This window comes from Crocodylus porosus, unplaced genomic scaffold (assembly GCF_001723895.1).
Source record: "Crocodylus porosus isolate Cpor-Errol unplaced genomic scaffold, CroPor_comp1, whole genome shotgun sequence".
Lineage (NCBI taxonomy): Eukaryota > Metazoa > Chordata > Crocodylia > Crocodylidae > Crocodylus > Crocodylus porosus.
In genome coordinates this window covers 77,186,987-77,199,375 of record NW_017728886.1, presented here as the reverse complement: position 1 = coordinate 77,199,375, position 12,389 = coordinate 77,186,987, and the positions used below count along the sequence as shown (strand labels likewise).

General features: G+C 43.2%; 1 protein-coding gene across 1 annotated transcript in view; it reads right to left on the bottom strand.

Annotated features, from left to right (window-relative positions):
- The window catches only part of TMEM108 (transmembrane protein 108), a 258,614-nt gene that overhangs the window by 212,138 nt on the left and 34,087 nt on the right, over nt 1-12,389 (bottom strand). The gene's annotated exons all lie outside the window — the stretch shown is intronic.

The following is a 12,389-nucleotide window of genomic DNA, read 5'->3' as shown; positions in this document are numbered from 1 at the left end:
TAACAGGCCACTAGATCCCCCCTCAGCCTTCTCTTCTGGAGGCTGAACAGGTTCAGGTCCTGTAGCCTCTCCTCATTAGGCCTGCCCTGTTGTCCCCTGATCATAGCTTACAGTGGATAAGCTACCAAATAGAAAGGCTTCCCTTAAATACCTGTAGTGGAATACTCCTCTTCTACGGCAAGGAGTAAACAATTGATTCTAAAAACCTCCTCTCTCAATCCTACTCAGTATTTCAAGATATACCATTCTGATTTTACTGATTTTGCAAACCACAGATCCCTTTGGATCTGAATCACAGCTGTGCCTTTTTTTTTAATCATATAATCAACAAAACTTACTAAAGCTACTCACGTTTACCTCTGCCATGTTAATTCATGAAGGTTTTTATGTGTTTTTTTCTGCTACAGTGTTTTGCTTATAACTTGGGTTATAGCTGAATCATAACTTTTTGGCTGCACTTATGACTATTTATTATATGTTAAATAAAGGACTACAAACCTGGAATGACAACAACAAGTCTGCCTTCCCCAAGCATGTAATTAACCAAACACATCTGATAGGAATTTAGTACCACTGCAGAACGTGGTACCAGCAGGAAGGGATATAGATTGCTGCGCTGAGTCTGCATGCAGCAACATAAAGAACAAGGGACGCATATCTAGCTGTGCTAATAAAAATTGTCTGAACTAAGTCAGAGCCTAAGATACACATTTGACTTGCATTGGTTCTTCTTCTGTAAGGAGGGGCTGTGAATTTAAAGGGGCATGTGCCTGCTGCAAACACTATCATTTCTTTCCAATTAAGGCATTATAAATTGTGAACAGCAAGGCAGACCTATTGCAACCTGAATCTGGCTGTAAACGTGTGCACTGAAACATAGCTGTTGTAAATGTCACTGCATAGGACTCCTGGCCTCTAGTAAATGACCATAATGAGTTCAGTATCAATCAAACTGTTTTCCCCTTGTCAAAAATAAAACCTGGTTTTTGACTTTTAAAAATAGCTATTAATGTCAATCATGATTCCAAGTCAACCACACCAGGAGGCTCCTAGATGCATCTTGAAAATTGTAAGTCTGACATGACAGATGGTAATAGGAAATGTTTGTTACTCATGCAACAGCAACAGCAGCCACCCTGCTTCCAGGACATACAGCCAAAATAGAAGGGAAATAAAAATCAAAGCTTTCGGTCAACACTCTAGACTAAGATAAAACATACCTGCATGCTGTCCTGAGTATACCAGGGTACAAATGCTACCCAAACTGGGATTCACATCAAAGTGAAACCTGCTTCATAAGAATATGAGCTAGAAAAATTGATGCACATAGAATAAAAGCATTCTGCTGTAAACTGCAGATTGTAGTTTACTGGTTAAAAAAATACTAGAAAAGTATACTCTCTCAAACATCAGCAAAATGCTCTTGATGAGGTATGTATCCTCCAAAAATTACACTTGTGTGAACCTAATCAAATCAATGTAAAACAATATGCATCCATGTAATGCAACTCTTTACACCTTTGTAACTAGCAAGGTGTTTTGGATATTACACTCCTCTTGGGATCAGAAGTTCCATGCAGGAAGTTACAGAGAAAGTTAGTACAGTCTATTTTCATTCATGCCATTGCATCTGGGTTTAATATATTTTGGTGGTGTACTCACTGTTTTGTGGAAAAGCAAAGATTCAAGAAGTCCTTGTTTTCTGCATTTTGGTACAAGACATTGAGGACATTATTACAGCAATGGCCATGCAAAGCCACACGTAGGACACCATGCAGAGCCAGAAAAAGACTAAGAATTTAAAAGGTGGCCTTCAAGTGAGTTAAAGACATAGAACTGCAATCATTTATTATCACATGCCCACTGCATCAAACGCTACACAGGATTTTGACAACAGATGCCACAACAGACCTGTACTTTGCTTGGACATGGCTGTGGACAGCTTTCAATTGTGCCAGGTTCAAAGAAAGACTTTTAACACAGAAATGTGTTAAACCTGAGTGCTAAGTGTTGTATGCAAATTTACAAAGCACATGCTGCATTATGGATGCTTACACAAGTTACATTTTTTGCACGATTGGGCCCCTGAAAATACTCTACAGGGATCACTTAATACACATGCACAGCTGCAAAGCACTTTTAAAATGGTTGAAAAATTAACCCTGGTCAAATAAGGTATGAGATTAAGGTGCTGTAATGCAGAATGCCTTGGGGAACTTCCATACCATCCAGGGTTCATTTTTCATGTGGGGGCAGGGCTGTCACTGGGGCAGGGAGGGAAAAAGGGAGGGAGTAGCAACCACAGAGCCACTGGCTGCTTTGAATGGCCACAGCTGTGAAGGCTAGAGTGGAAGGGTGCCCTTTCACCTTGTGGGCCTGGCTCAGTTCCCCCCAATACTCTAGTCAGGGTAGCTGGGTGGGCCAGGGAAATAAGGGGCAAGGGAGCTGTGTTCCACCCTGCCCCCACCCCTCAGATCACAGCATTCACAGCAGCCAGCAGCTCTGTTCTGTTACTCCCCTTCCTGCTCCCTCCCCTGCTGGCAGCCCCAAAGCTGGGGGGGGGGGGTGAGGAGTGGTTCAGCAGCATCCTCAGAGGCTGCTGGAGCACCCACACCTGCTGGCCAGGACCGATGGCCAGGCATGCTCCCCAGCTGCACCCCCTCCCCCCTCGACCCACAGGAGAACTTCTGTTGGGTTGGGGGGGGGACAGGACACTTTCTATAAAGTACCGTGATTTAGAGCAGGGCCTGAATGTCTATAGGCGCCTTATGATAAGACAGAGAATTAACTGAATAAGTCAGTGTAAGTAAAAACCATAGCAAGGAGTTTTTTTCACTGAAATCTTTGCAAGAATTCTTTTTCTACCAACATAAACCCCAGAAAGACCCTTAAAAATCATTAATCAATGCTGTTTTAAAATGTGTTCTACTAATATATGTATTGCAGAAATGTAAAAATACAAGCCAGCAACATGTTGCAAAGAGGCACAAATATATAGATACTGTTAAGATCCAAATGTCTAAAGCTCATTGCAAAACCACAGTAAAGGCACAGCCAGCTATGAGTGTGCCCACAGGGGATGTAATATGTAATTCTGGATTTAAATGAGCTCTAGAGGGCTCTAACAATGTAAAGCAGCACTGCCTTTTCCTTGGCTCCCAAATAGGTGGCTATGCCCTTCCAGCTACACAGAAAATCAGGAGGCACTACTCTGGTAATTAACAGCAATACAGATCATGCTGGATTTCCTTTAGCCCTCATACGTAAGCACTTTTTTTTGCTGTTTCATCGCAGAGGTGAGGGATGCATCCTCCAGCATTAGAACTGCCAGCAGAAGCACAAATGTAACCACTCTCCTGGGCTCATTTGGATCGCCCCAGTCTCCCCTTCCTGCCAGGCCATCTTATGCTATTAATTGGATATCTAGCCCCATGGGCTCTGGAACCATACAGCATCCACAACATAAAATGAAATATAGCACAGCAGCAATCCAGCACGCAACAAACAGTTTCTGCAAGCTAGGGAGGCTTTATGCATCGCTATCCCAATGAGAAAGGGAAGAAAGCTAGAAAAGGACTTCCAATCTCCAGGGTCTCCCAACCCTGGGAAGTGGCTCTGGGGATGGCATCCCAAATTGTGGGGTGAAAAAATATCTTTGCTACTGTAGAAACCAGACAGTGAACAATAACTGTTTGTTAGTTTTCTCACCTTACATCACTGGCATCTGCAATGTCCAGACCCTCAAGGACACTGGTGCTAACCAGTAGGGGTGTGCGAAGCAGGCCCTATTCAATTCCGATTTGGCCGGAATCAGGGGCAGTGATTCGATTAGTTGATCCGGATCACTGTCCCTGATTCGATTCAGCCAAATCCAAATCTGAAGATTCAATGCCAATTCGGAGAATCAGCGATTCAGACACAGACACAGCTTCAAAAGTTTTTTCTACATACGTTGTGGTACCAGCACAGCATGTGAACGTTGCAATGCTAGGGCGAATGAAGCATCCCACAGGAGTGCAGGGGGGCCCTCCATGTGCTCAGCGGTGAACCCGGAAGTGGACTGGAAGTACTTCTGGTCCACTTCTGGGTCTGCTGCGGAATGCACTGGGGGTCCCCCACATCCCCCCGGCTTGGCAATTGGCCACAGGGGGACCCTGGGTGCCCCTCCAGACCCAGGAGTCACCAAGCCGGGGGATGGGGACCCCAGCACACTCCCTGGCAGACCCAGAAGTGGACTGGAAGTGCTTCTGGTCCACTTCCAGGTCTCCTGCTGAGTGCACTGGGGAGCCCCCTGTGCTCCTGTGGGACACTCGATGTGCCTCAGCATCACAGCATTCATGAGCCCCTGCTACCTAGAAGGATGTAGAAAAAAACATTTAAAGCTGTCTCTATGTCTGAATCGCCAAATCTTTCTGAGTCTCTCTGTACTGATTTGGAGGGTTCCAAATCAATTCAAAGAAATTAAAGGGTCTTCTGATGAGATTCGGATTTGGAAATTTGGCCGCCGATTTGGGTCGAATCTCTGCCAAATACAGTCAGGAACCGAAGCTTTGCACAGCCCTACTAACCACTGCTTAACAGCTGAGAAAATAGAGAGTAAATAAAAAGGAAACAAAGAGATGAGCCTAGGAAGCTCCTGAAGGCCTCTACAAAGCATGGGAAGGAGTTTTTGAGACATGAGAGAGGACAGAGGGGAAATGGTGAAGGACTGGGAGATGAAGCCAAGAGTTACTATACTAAGCAACTGGCAGAGAAGGATTCAGTTTGACCCCAGAGCTTGTGGAAATGGGGCGGAGCTTGGCTGTGACTGAAAGGACCATACAAATGGATGTGAAAGCGCAGCCGCAATATTGCAAACAGACACTTAAGAATTTGTCTTGCCTTACTGGAAGCAAGCATTCACCTGTAGGACTCCTGACTGCAGCACCAACTGAGCCAGGCATGGCTGGTAAACCCCGAGCCAGGTGGGGCAGATGGAATGTCACACTGTATCATCCAGTTTGAAATCTTTTTCATTTTGTTTTATTTATTCAATTTTTGTTTGTTTAACAAAGCTGCAAACCCCCCAACTCCTGGACAGGGTGCCCAGCTGGCTGCAACACCCGCCCCCCCAACAAGGTGCTTATTGCGCATACTCAACTTTTTGTTGTGTATTCACAGTGGACAAGCAAAATCATTGATTATGTTACTAGCAGACATAGGCAAGAAAAAATTATTACTTTTGTTTACATTATTAATTCATCTGATATTGTTTTGGATACTTCCAATTAACGACAATATTTTATTTATTTAGCTGATGCAGTTTTTGTGTGTCGTTTTGAAACTGGTGAGGCAGCACCCCAGCGCCCCCTATTAACTGGCCACCACTGACCTGAGCTACCTATAGACACCAAACTCCTTTGATACCCTTCTTCCCAGCTAAATAATGAATTGCTACCACATCAGTCTACTCCCTACAGTTCCTGAGCAGCCTCAGAGAGGACATACCATCCACCACGGCTGCAAATCTCCTTTCTCCAAGCACTTGCATTACATCTCCCCCGCCCTTTAACTTCCCACCACCCTGTTTGCAAAGTTTTCAGCTATGTAAATCTCCTCAATGTATGTCTTTGCTGAACTTATTGTACAAGCAGCACTTTAACCAAACATGGACTTTAAATTATAAGGGTAGTTTATTTCCACCAATCAGTTTGTGTTTGTAAAATTTCTGGGTACCTAAAAAGGGTGTACAAAGCATACTCAGCACAACTCTCATACTGACAGCATGCTCACTCGGGCCTGGACACCCAGGGTCTTGCATTGGCCATGCAATGAAAGTTCAAAGGTACACACACTGAAAATTAGTGAAACCACACAAACCTTGCAGAGACCCTGCAATCTCATCTAGTTCCCAGTTAACTGGCACTTACCATTCTGTTACATAATCATAAAGGCATGCAGAGAACATAGAATCAGATACCTTAGAGCCAGAAACATTTCCCAATAGCATCTCAAAATATTTATGTCTTGTACTCAAAGTACAATACACCCCAGATAATGTGTCCTCAACTGTCACTCAAGAAAAGTCATCACACAAGATGCTCAAAGTTCCTCCCAAGTTGTTGGCCTTCTTTCTCTCTGCCCTGACAAGATCTTCTCCCTTGGTTTTATGTATGCTTTGCAGAACACAGCATACATTAATTAAACAGGATAATTATTGTTCAGCTGCCTCAAACCATCCAGTTAGTGCCTGCCATCTCCTGTCATTCCACTGTCATCCTATTGTTACTTAAGCAGGAGTTAAACAAGTATGATACAAACATCTAGGACTTCATTAAGCATGGAAGTAGCATGTAAGAAGCCTTTCCCAGGATACAAGGAACACTCACATCACTGATGTCCATATTGTTATCTGCACTAGCAAACCTCAGTCTTTCCATTAAAAACAGGATAGAGTTTTTGGAAAATTTTGGCATCCTGAACTTTCCCAGACCAACATGCGTTTATAATGACAAATTCACCACAAATGGTCAAGCAGACCTCAGAATGCAGCATGAGTACGCCTTTCTGTGTATGAACTCTGAAGCCTGGTGCAAGAAGCAAGTGGTAACATGGGTTCCATTTTTTACATTGCTGGAACTACAGAACCTGTCTCTATGCAAAGCAATCAATAATCTCCAGAGAATTCACCAACCTTGTAGCAACTGGTGACAGTTCCTTTTGAATAGTGACACATGGCACTGTTGTAAGAAAGGGCCAAGAGTCAAGCTGTCCATGCCCAATTGTTTAGCAACAGACCAGCAGGAGTTAAGAGTTTCCAGATGGGGATGGTGACCACATGCTTTAAAACAGATGCAAACATAAGTGATGCCACACTGGGTCAAACCAATGGTCCATCTAGTTCAGTATCTTGCGTCCAACAATGATACAAGTGAATGCTTAAGAGGGAGAGCATTGAACTCAGTATACCTAGAGTGATCTATTCCCTGCTTATTACTCTCACTGACATCCAGCATTATTAGTTTAGAGGAGTGGTTGTCAACTGGGGGTATGCATACCCCTAGGGGTACTTAAAAAGGTTGTAGGGGATACGCAGAACTGATTTGGCCAATAATGTGGCTGATAAATGCTGTGTGCATACGCACAGGAACAGCACAGCACGGAGGCAGTCAGTCTGGTTGGTAAGTCTGCTGTGAGGAAAGGGCCATGGGAGATGCAGATCGAGGCCCCTGCAGTGGGACAGTAGGGCTGGAGCAAGGGCTGCCGAGCCAGGGTGAGGTGTGGGACTGAGCCATGTGGGGTGGGGAGGGGGGAGGTTCTCTCTGATGCACGCACCCTGGCAGGGCATGTGCCTCTGGATCTGCATGTGGGTTGAGGGCGAGCTATTGCTCCGGGCTGGGGCCAGGGCAGTGCTAGGCTGTTTCTGGTGGCGGTGGGGGGGAGGAGGGCAGGCAGGCTGCACTCAGGGCAGGTGGCAGTGGCAGTGGCACTGGGAAGAGGGTGTGGGGAGGCTACGGTGAACTCTGTAGTGGTTGTAGCTTGTCAAATGAGCTTTAGTTAAAGCACCCCGATACCATTTTGCAGTGCAGGGATGGTGATACACGAGCTGTTGCGGGTGTTTTAATTAGCATGCTTCAGCAGACTTGATTAATTGAGTCTGCTCAGATGTTGTACTGTAATTACAGTGCGCCAGAGCAGCCTCCTTGCACATGTACAGGCACCCTACAGTTTTTTCGACTCCAAAAACTGAGGTCAAATATTCTCAGTAACAGATCGGTTGGATTTACAAAGCTGCAGCTATCTGATAGCAGTCTATTATAAATAGTCACACAACCATGGCTTCTATGCCACACCAGTACTGCAATATGGAGAGCTATTTTATCCAACATGATCCACTGGGAATTTTGAAAATAGTACTGATCAGTTAGAAAGCAACAGATTACAGAATGGCAAGAGAGGAATCATGGAATTATTAGAGCTGGACCTCACATGTGGAACACGGTTGGTGACTCTCAGCAGCAATACAAATACACATGGGAGACACACCTGTTCTGCTGAGGGCATACTGGGTGCATCTACATGAGATATTTTAGTACTCAGTGAACTGCTCTACTGCGCATTAGCACATCACAGCAAAAATCTTACTAATGCACATTTTTATATGGCATTCAAAGAAGTGAGAGAAATGAACTAACCAGTTTATGAAATAAGACAAAGCTCAAAGAAGTTCTAGTAATTTTATGTTCACAATTCTGCTCAGGTTTCCAAACAGAAAAAATATTCACAAGTAACTATTTACGCGAACATAAAACAACCTCGATTATAAGACAACCCTGCAATAATTAGATTCTATGCATGTCAACCTTTCACTGCTAGACCAGGGAAAATAAATCTGGGGAGCCAGGTGGCCCCTCTGCCCTCTGGCCCCCCACAATTTCTTCTCCCTGCAGTCTCTTCATCCATCCTTACTGTCAGACCCTGTTCTCCCTAAGTACATGGAAGTGAGGAACATATTTGAAAAAAATGACCTTGAAATAAACATAGCTGTAGAATTTGCATATAATACCCATAGACTTAGGTCACCCAGAAATGATGCATGTTACCTTTTTTGTATCTGCTGCAAGATTTAGCACAGGTACTCCATAAACACACTTTTAAGTAACACTTTAATGCCTACTTATATACAGTATATATAGTCCAAAGCCAAAGGACTCATGTTTTACCATATAGTTCATTGGGCTGGGCCCCAGCAAGAGTTAACAGCATTTCAAGCCATGGGGACCCCATAGCTGAGCACTGCTCAGTATGTGTGTGTTCTCCAGATATGCCCCCACAAAGGTGCCATGTCCTAAATAACCTCCTCCCCTCCCCCGCCACTCATGACTGGAACTGGGTGTTTTGTCATGAGTTCTGGGATCCTTCAAAAATGTATATGACTCTATAGTCATGCGCAGTGTTGGCTAGATTTAATCAACTTTGTAGTTGGGTTCCACTACTGAACACATGCTGCTTTTAGCAGCAGTTCAAAGATAGGCAATGTATTTAACACTGGTTCCACGTATGCAAATGTATTTGAGAAAGTATGGTGTTTCAACTCAGATGAAACTAGCAAAATGGCTTAGCACTGTCCTTGACTAATCAGTTTGGAAATATTTGTTTAAACTTGAGCTTATTTTGTACTTTGCCTTTTTAAGAGAAAATGGTGAAGGCCCAGGTTTTTCAAGTCTGCATGGGTTTACTACCAAAACAGTAAATGGATATTTTGAGCAGTTTCTGGTTGCTTGGACAGAATTTCCACCTTGTATCTTTAACATAAAAGTGATGACTTTTTAAAAACTACTTGCAATGATGAAACACTGAAAAACGTTATCTAGTTAATTTGTGGGAAGAAAAGCACATTCTGTGAGACCAAGGGTCTATCCTAGAAGGTGTCCCATAACACTCTTACAATGGAGCTGTCACAGCCAAGTGGAGGGATCTGAGTTTTAGTTGATACATGAAGTATGGCATCTGCTGTGCATGTGTGTCAGTACCAACAGCAGGTCAATATTTTGTATGTGTCTGTTTTCCTGGAATAAAAACATTTCAGTTCTATCACATTATTTAAATCTTACATTTGATTCATTCATGACCACAGTTAGGTGTAAAATATATAACAGGCCTATTGATTGTCATAGGGAAATTTTGCCATCCCCCAAGAGAAAATGTGCCATGAAAACACAAGTGATTTATGCCTGGTTTTCATATGCTCCGAGATATCACCATGAACAACAAAACAAAACAAACAACCTCCCTCCTCCCAGAAATATTACAGTACATACAAATAAGACAATAGGGAAAATTTGCCTGTTGGAAAATTTATGATTCCGAACAAAGACTAGAAGTTTGGTCAAGGGTTATACAGCAAAGCACTAAAGTCTGAATGCAGATCTGTATCATTAACATCTGTCCAGCCCTACATACCAGTACGGATCTGGCTGAGTGTATCAAGACAGTTTAGGGGCGTTACACAGGTTCTAATAACACTGAAAATGGTATCACATTTTTATTTGGAAACCACACCAGATACGTGAATCATTCCCACCCATGGATCTCAAACGTGCCAGAAAAAATTATCAAATGAGTTAATCCAGATTATATTTATAGTTAATACCTTTATATTAAATATCTACGTATATATACAAAGGCAAGTATTTTTGAGTGATATCTTTATTGGACCAACTCAATGACTGGAATAAAGTTAGATAAACTGTTGAATGTAAGGCATCCTTCATCAACTTCAACAAACTTCGTTTGTATATACAGAAGCACATATAAAAGTGCCTTCGTTGACTGTCCAAGGGAAGTCAATGGCAAATTCCAACTGATTTCAAGTTACTGACATCCTGTGTTAGAAATTCAACTGGGAGCTCATCCCATGAGACACTGATTACTATCAACTCCAATTAACTTCAGCAGGTGCTTTGGGTATTTAGTACCTTTAATCCTATTTAAGATTATAAAACATTAAAACCCCTCACTTAAATAATGGCAATCACTGAGATTAAAAAGAAGTGACACATCATACATATTGCTTTAAAGTTCAGAAGGCACAGGTTCAGGAATAATACCTGCTGTATTGGGGAAAAAAACCCTCTAACAGTCAAAAGGAAAAAGGTCATTACAAATTGATGAAAGAATAGCTCAAAATGAAAAAAAGAAAAGAAATAGAATTGTCCTATTGTCAATGTTCCTTTGGAAAGAATGTAGCTATCAGTTTCATAGGAAATGGGTGAGCCAATAGTTTCCTCTTATCACAATATGCAATTATCTTCTGAGGCAGTGGCTTTCTTTTCTGAAAGCAAAGTTAATGGAGGACAAATAAACAGAAACAAGAAGGAATAATTTGTTGTGCTTGGGAATAATGGAGTAATGAATCTAGGTTGAGGATCACTAGCTTCAGTTCAGCTGCACAGTTCACGTAAATTAATCCTTTAAATGCCCCTGGACACACAGCATATGTCCAGCACATCATAATTCATAATCATATGGCCATTGGATATACGGTTCCAGCTGCTGCTGCTATGACATTGGAATTATCAAGGACATGCCAAATAAAGATGCCTTGAGAGTGCAAAAAAAGCATCAGCACTCAGGGGATTAATAAGCACTTTTTCAAATATTCATTTGCTACTAATAAGAATGTATAGAACTGTTCATGGCATTTGCTCACCTAGGATTTCATTAAAGAAATCTAAAGAACTGAGTCATAGAAGTTTTGAAGCATCATGAGAATGTCAGGTAAATTCACCAAGCAGAATGTAGTTATTTCCATTTTGTTGTAGATGCCTTGTTTGTCCAAGAGAAATTCAGCATGCTGACCACTCTTCAGAACTGTTGTATTTGTTTTGTGCCTCTAGGACAGCATACGGAAGGAGGAACAGGGGCGAGAATACAGCTCTAAGTCCTTCCTTTTTGTGACCCCTTTGTGTCCCTTTGGCTAGGGGCAGACATTCAAAAAGCCTGAGCCTGAATTGATTCAATCTTTGCAGGTTAGTCTGCAAAGCATTCAAAAGCAACCCTCGGCAGGCTTTTCCAAGCTTGCTGCTCAAGGGGCGGAGAGTGTTGCCAGACTCCTGCCCCAGTTAGCACTCTCAAACAAAAGGGGCGGGGAAAGAAGGACTGCTTGTGTGGAGTGCAGTTGATGATATTGAGCTTTTCAATCTCGCTTTCCCTGCTTCAAACAGTCCGCAGCAAACTGACAGGCACTGCATTCACTGCAAACCAGGTCATTTCTCACACCTCTCTCTGTTTCCTCTTGAACACTAACAGATTGCAGCCTTTGAAGCAAGCAAGCCAGCAGAAAGCTTATCAGCCCATCAAGAAAAAAAAAGCCCCTCTCATTAGTTCAAGCTTTTTGTAAACAGTTTTCTTCAAGGAAGGAAAAGAAGGACATTACCAGCTGACCCGATGATTAGTTCCAAAAAGCCCTAAGTGGACACTGTCCTGTCTGTCTTTGTTCCAATGAAATTGGAGACACAGACACTTCTCAGAATTAGCTAGCATGGGGATGGCATACCGTCTGGGGTCTGTGCCACTGGGGTCCCTGTGGAAGAGGCGGGATCCCTGCTTGAGCAGTGAGCATGGGGAGAGCTGGGCAGCGGGAAGGCAGGCAGATGCTGCTGTCTCCCGGCTTCAGTCCCCCACCCCCTTCTCGGCCAGCTGGAGCTCCAGCTAGGAAAGAGAGGGACAGAGCCAGCTCTGCTCTGCTCTCTGGAGCAGACAGCTCAGCCCAGCCCTGCCAAGGGCTGAAAAGCATGCTGGGATGTTGTGGGACTCTGATTTAACTTAAACCAGAAACTTAAATCTGGGACAGAAGTTCCATAAACCAGTTTGACCCAAATCAGTTAAGTCTGATACTACATTCAATC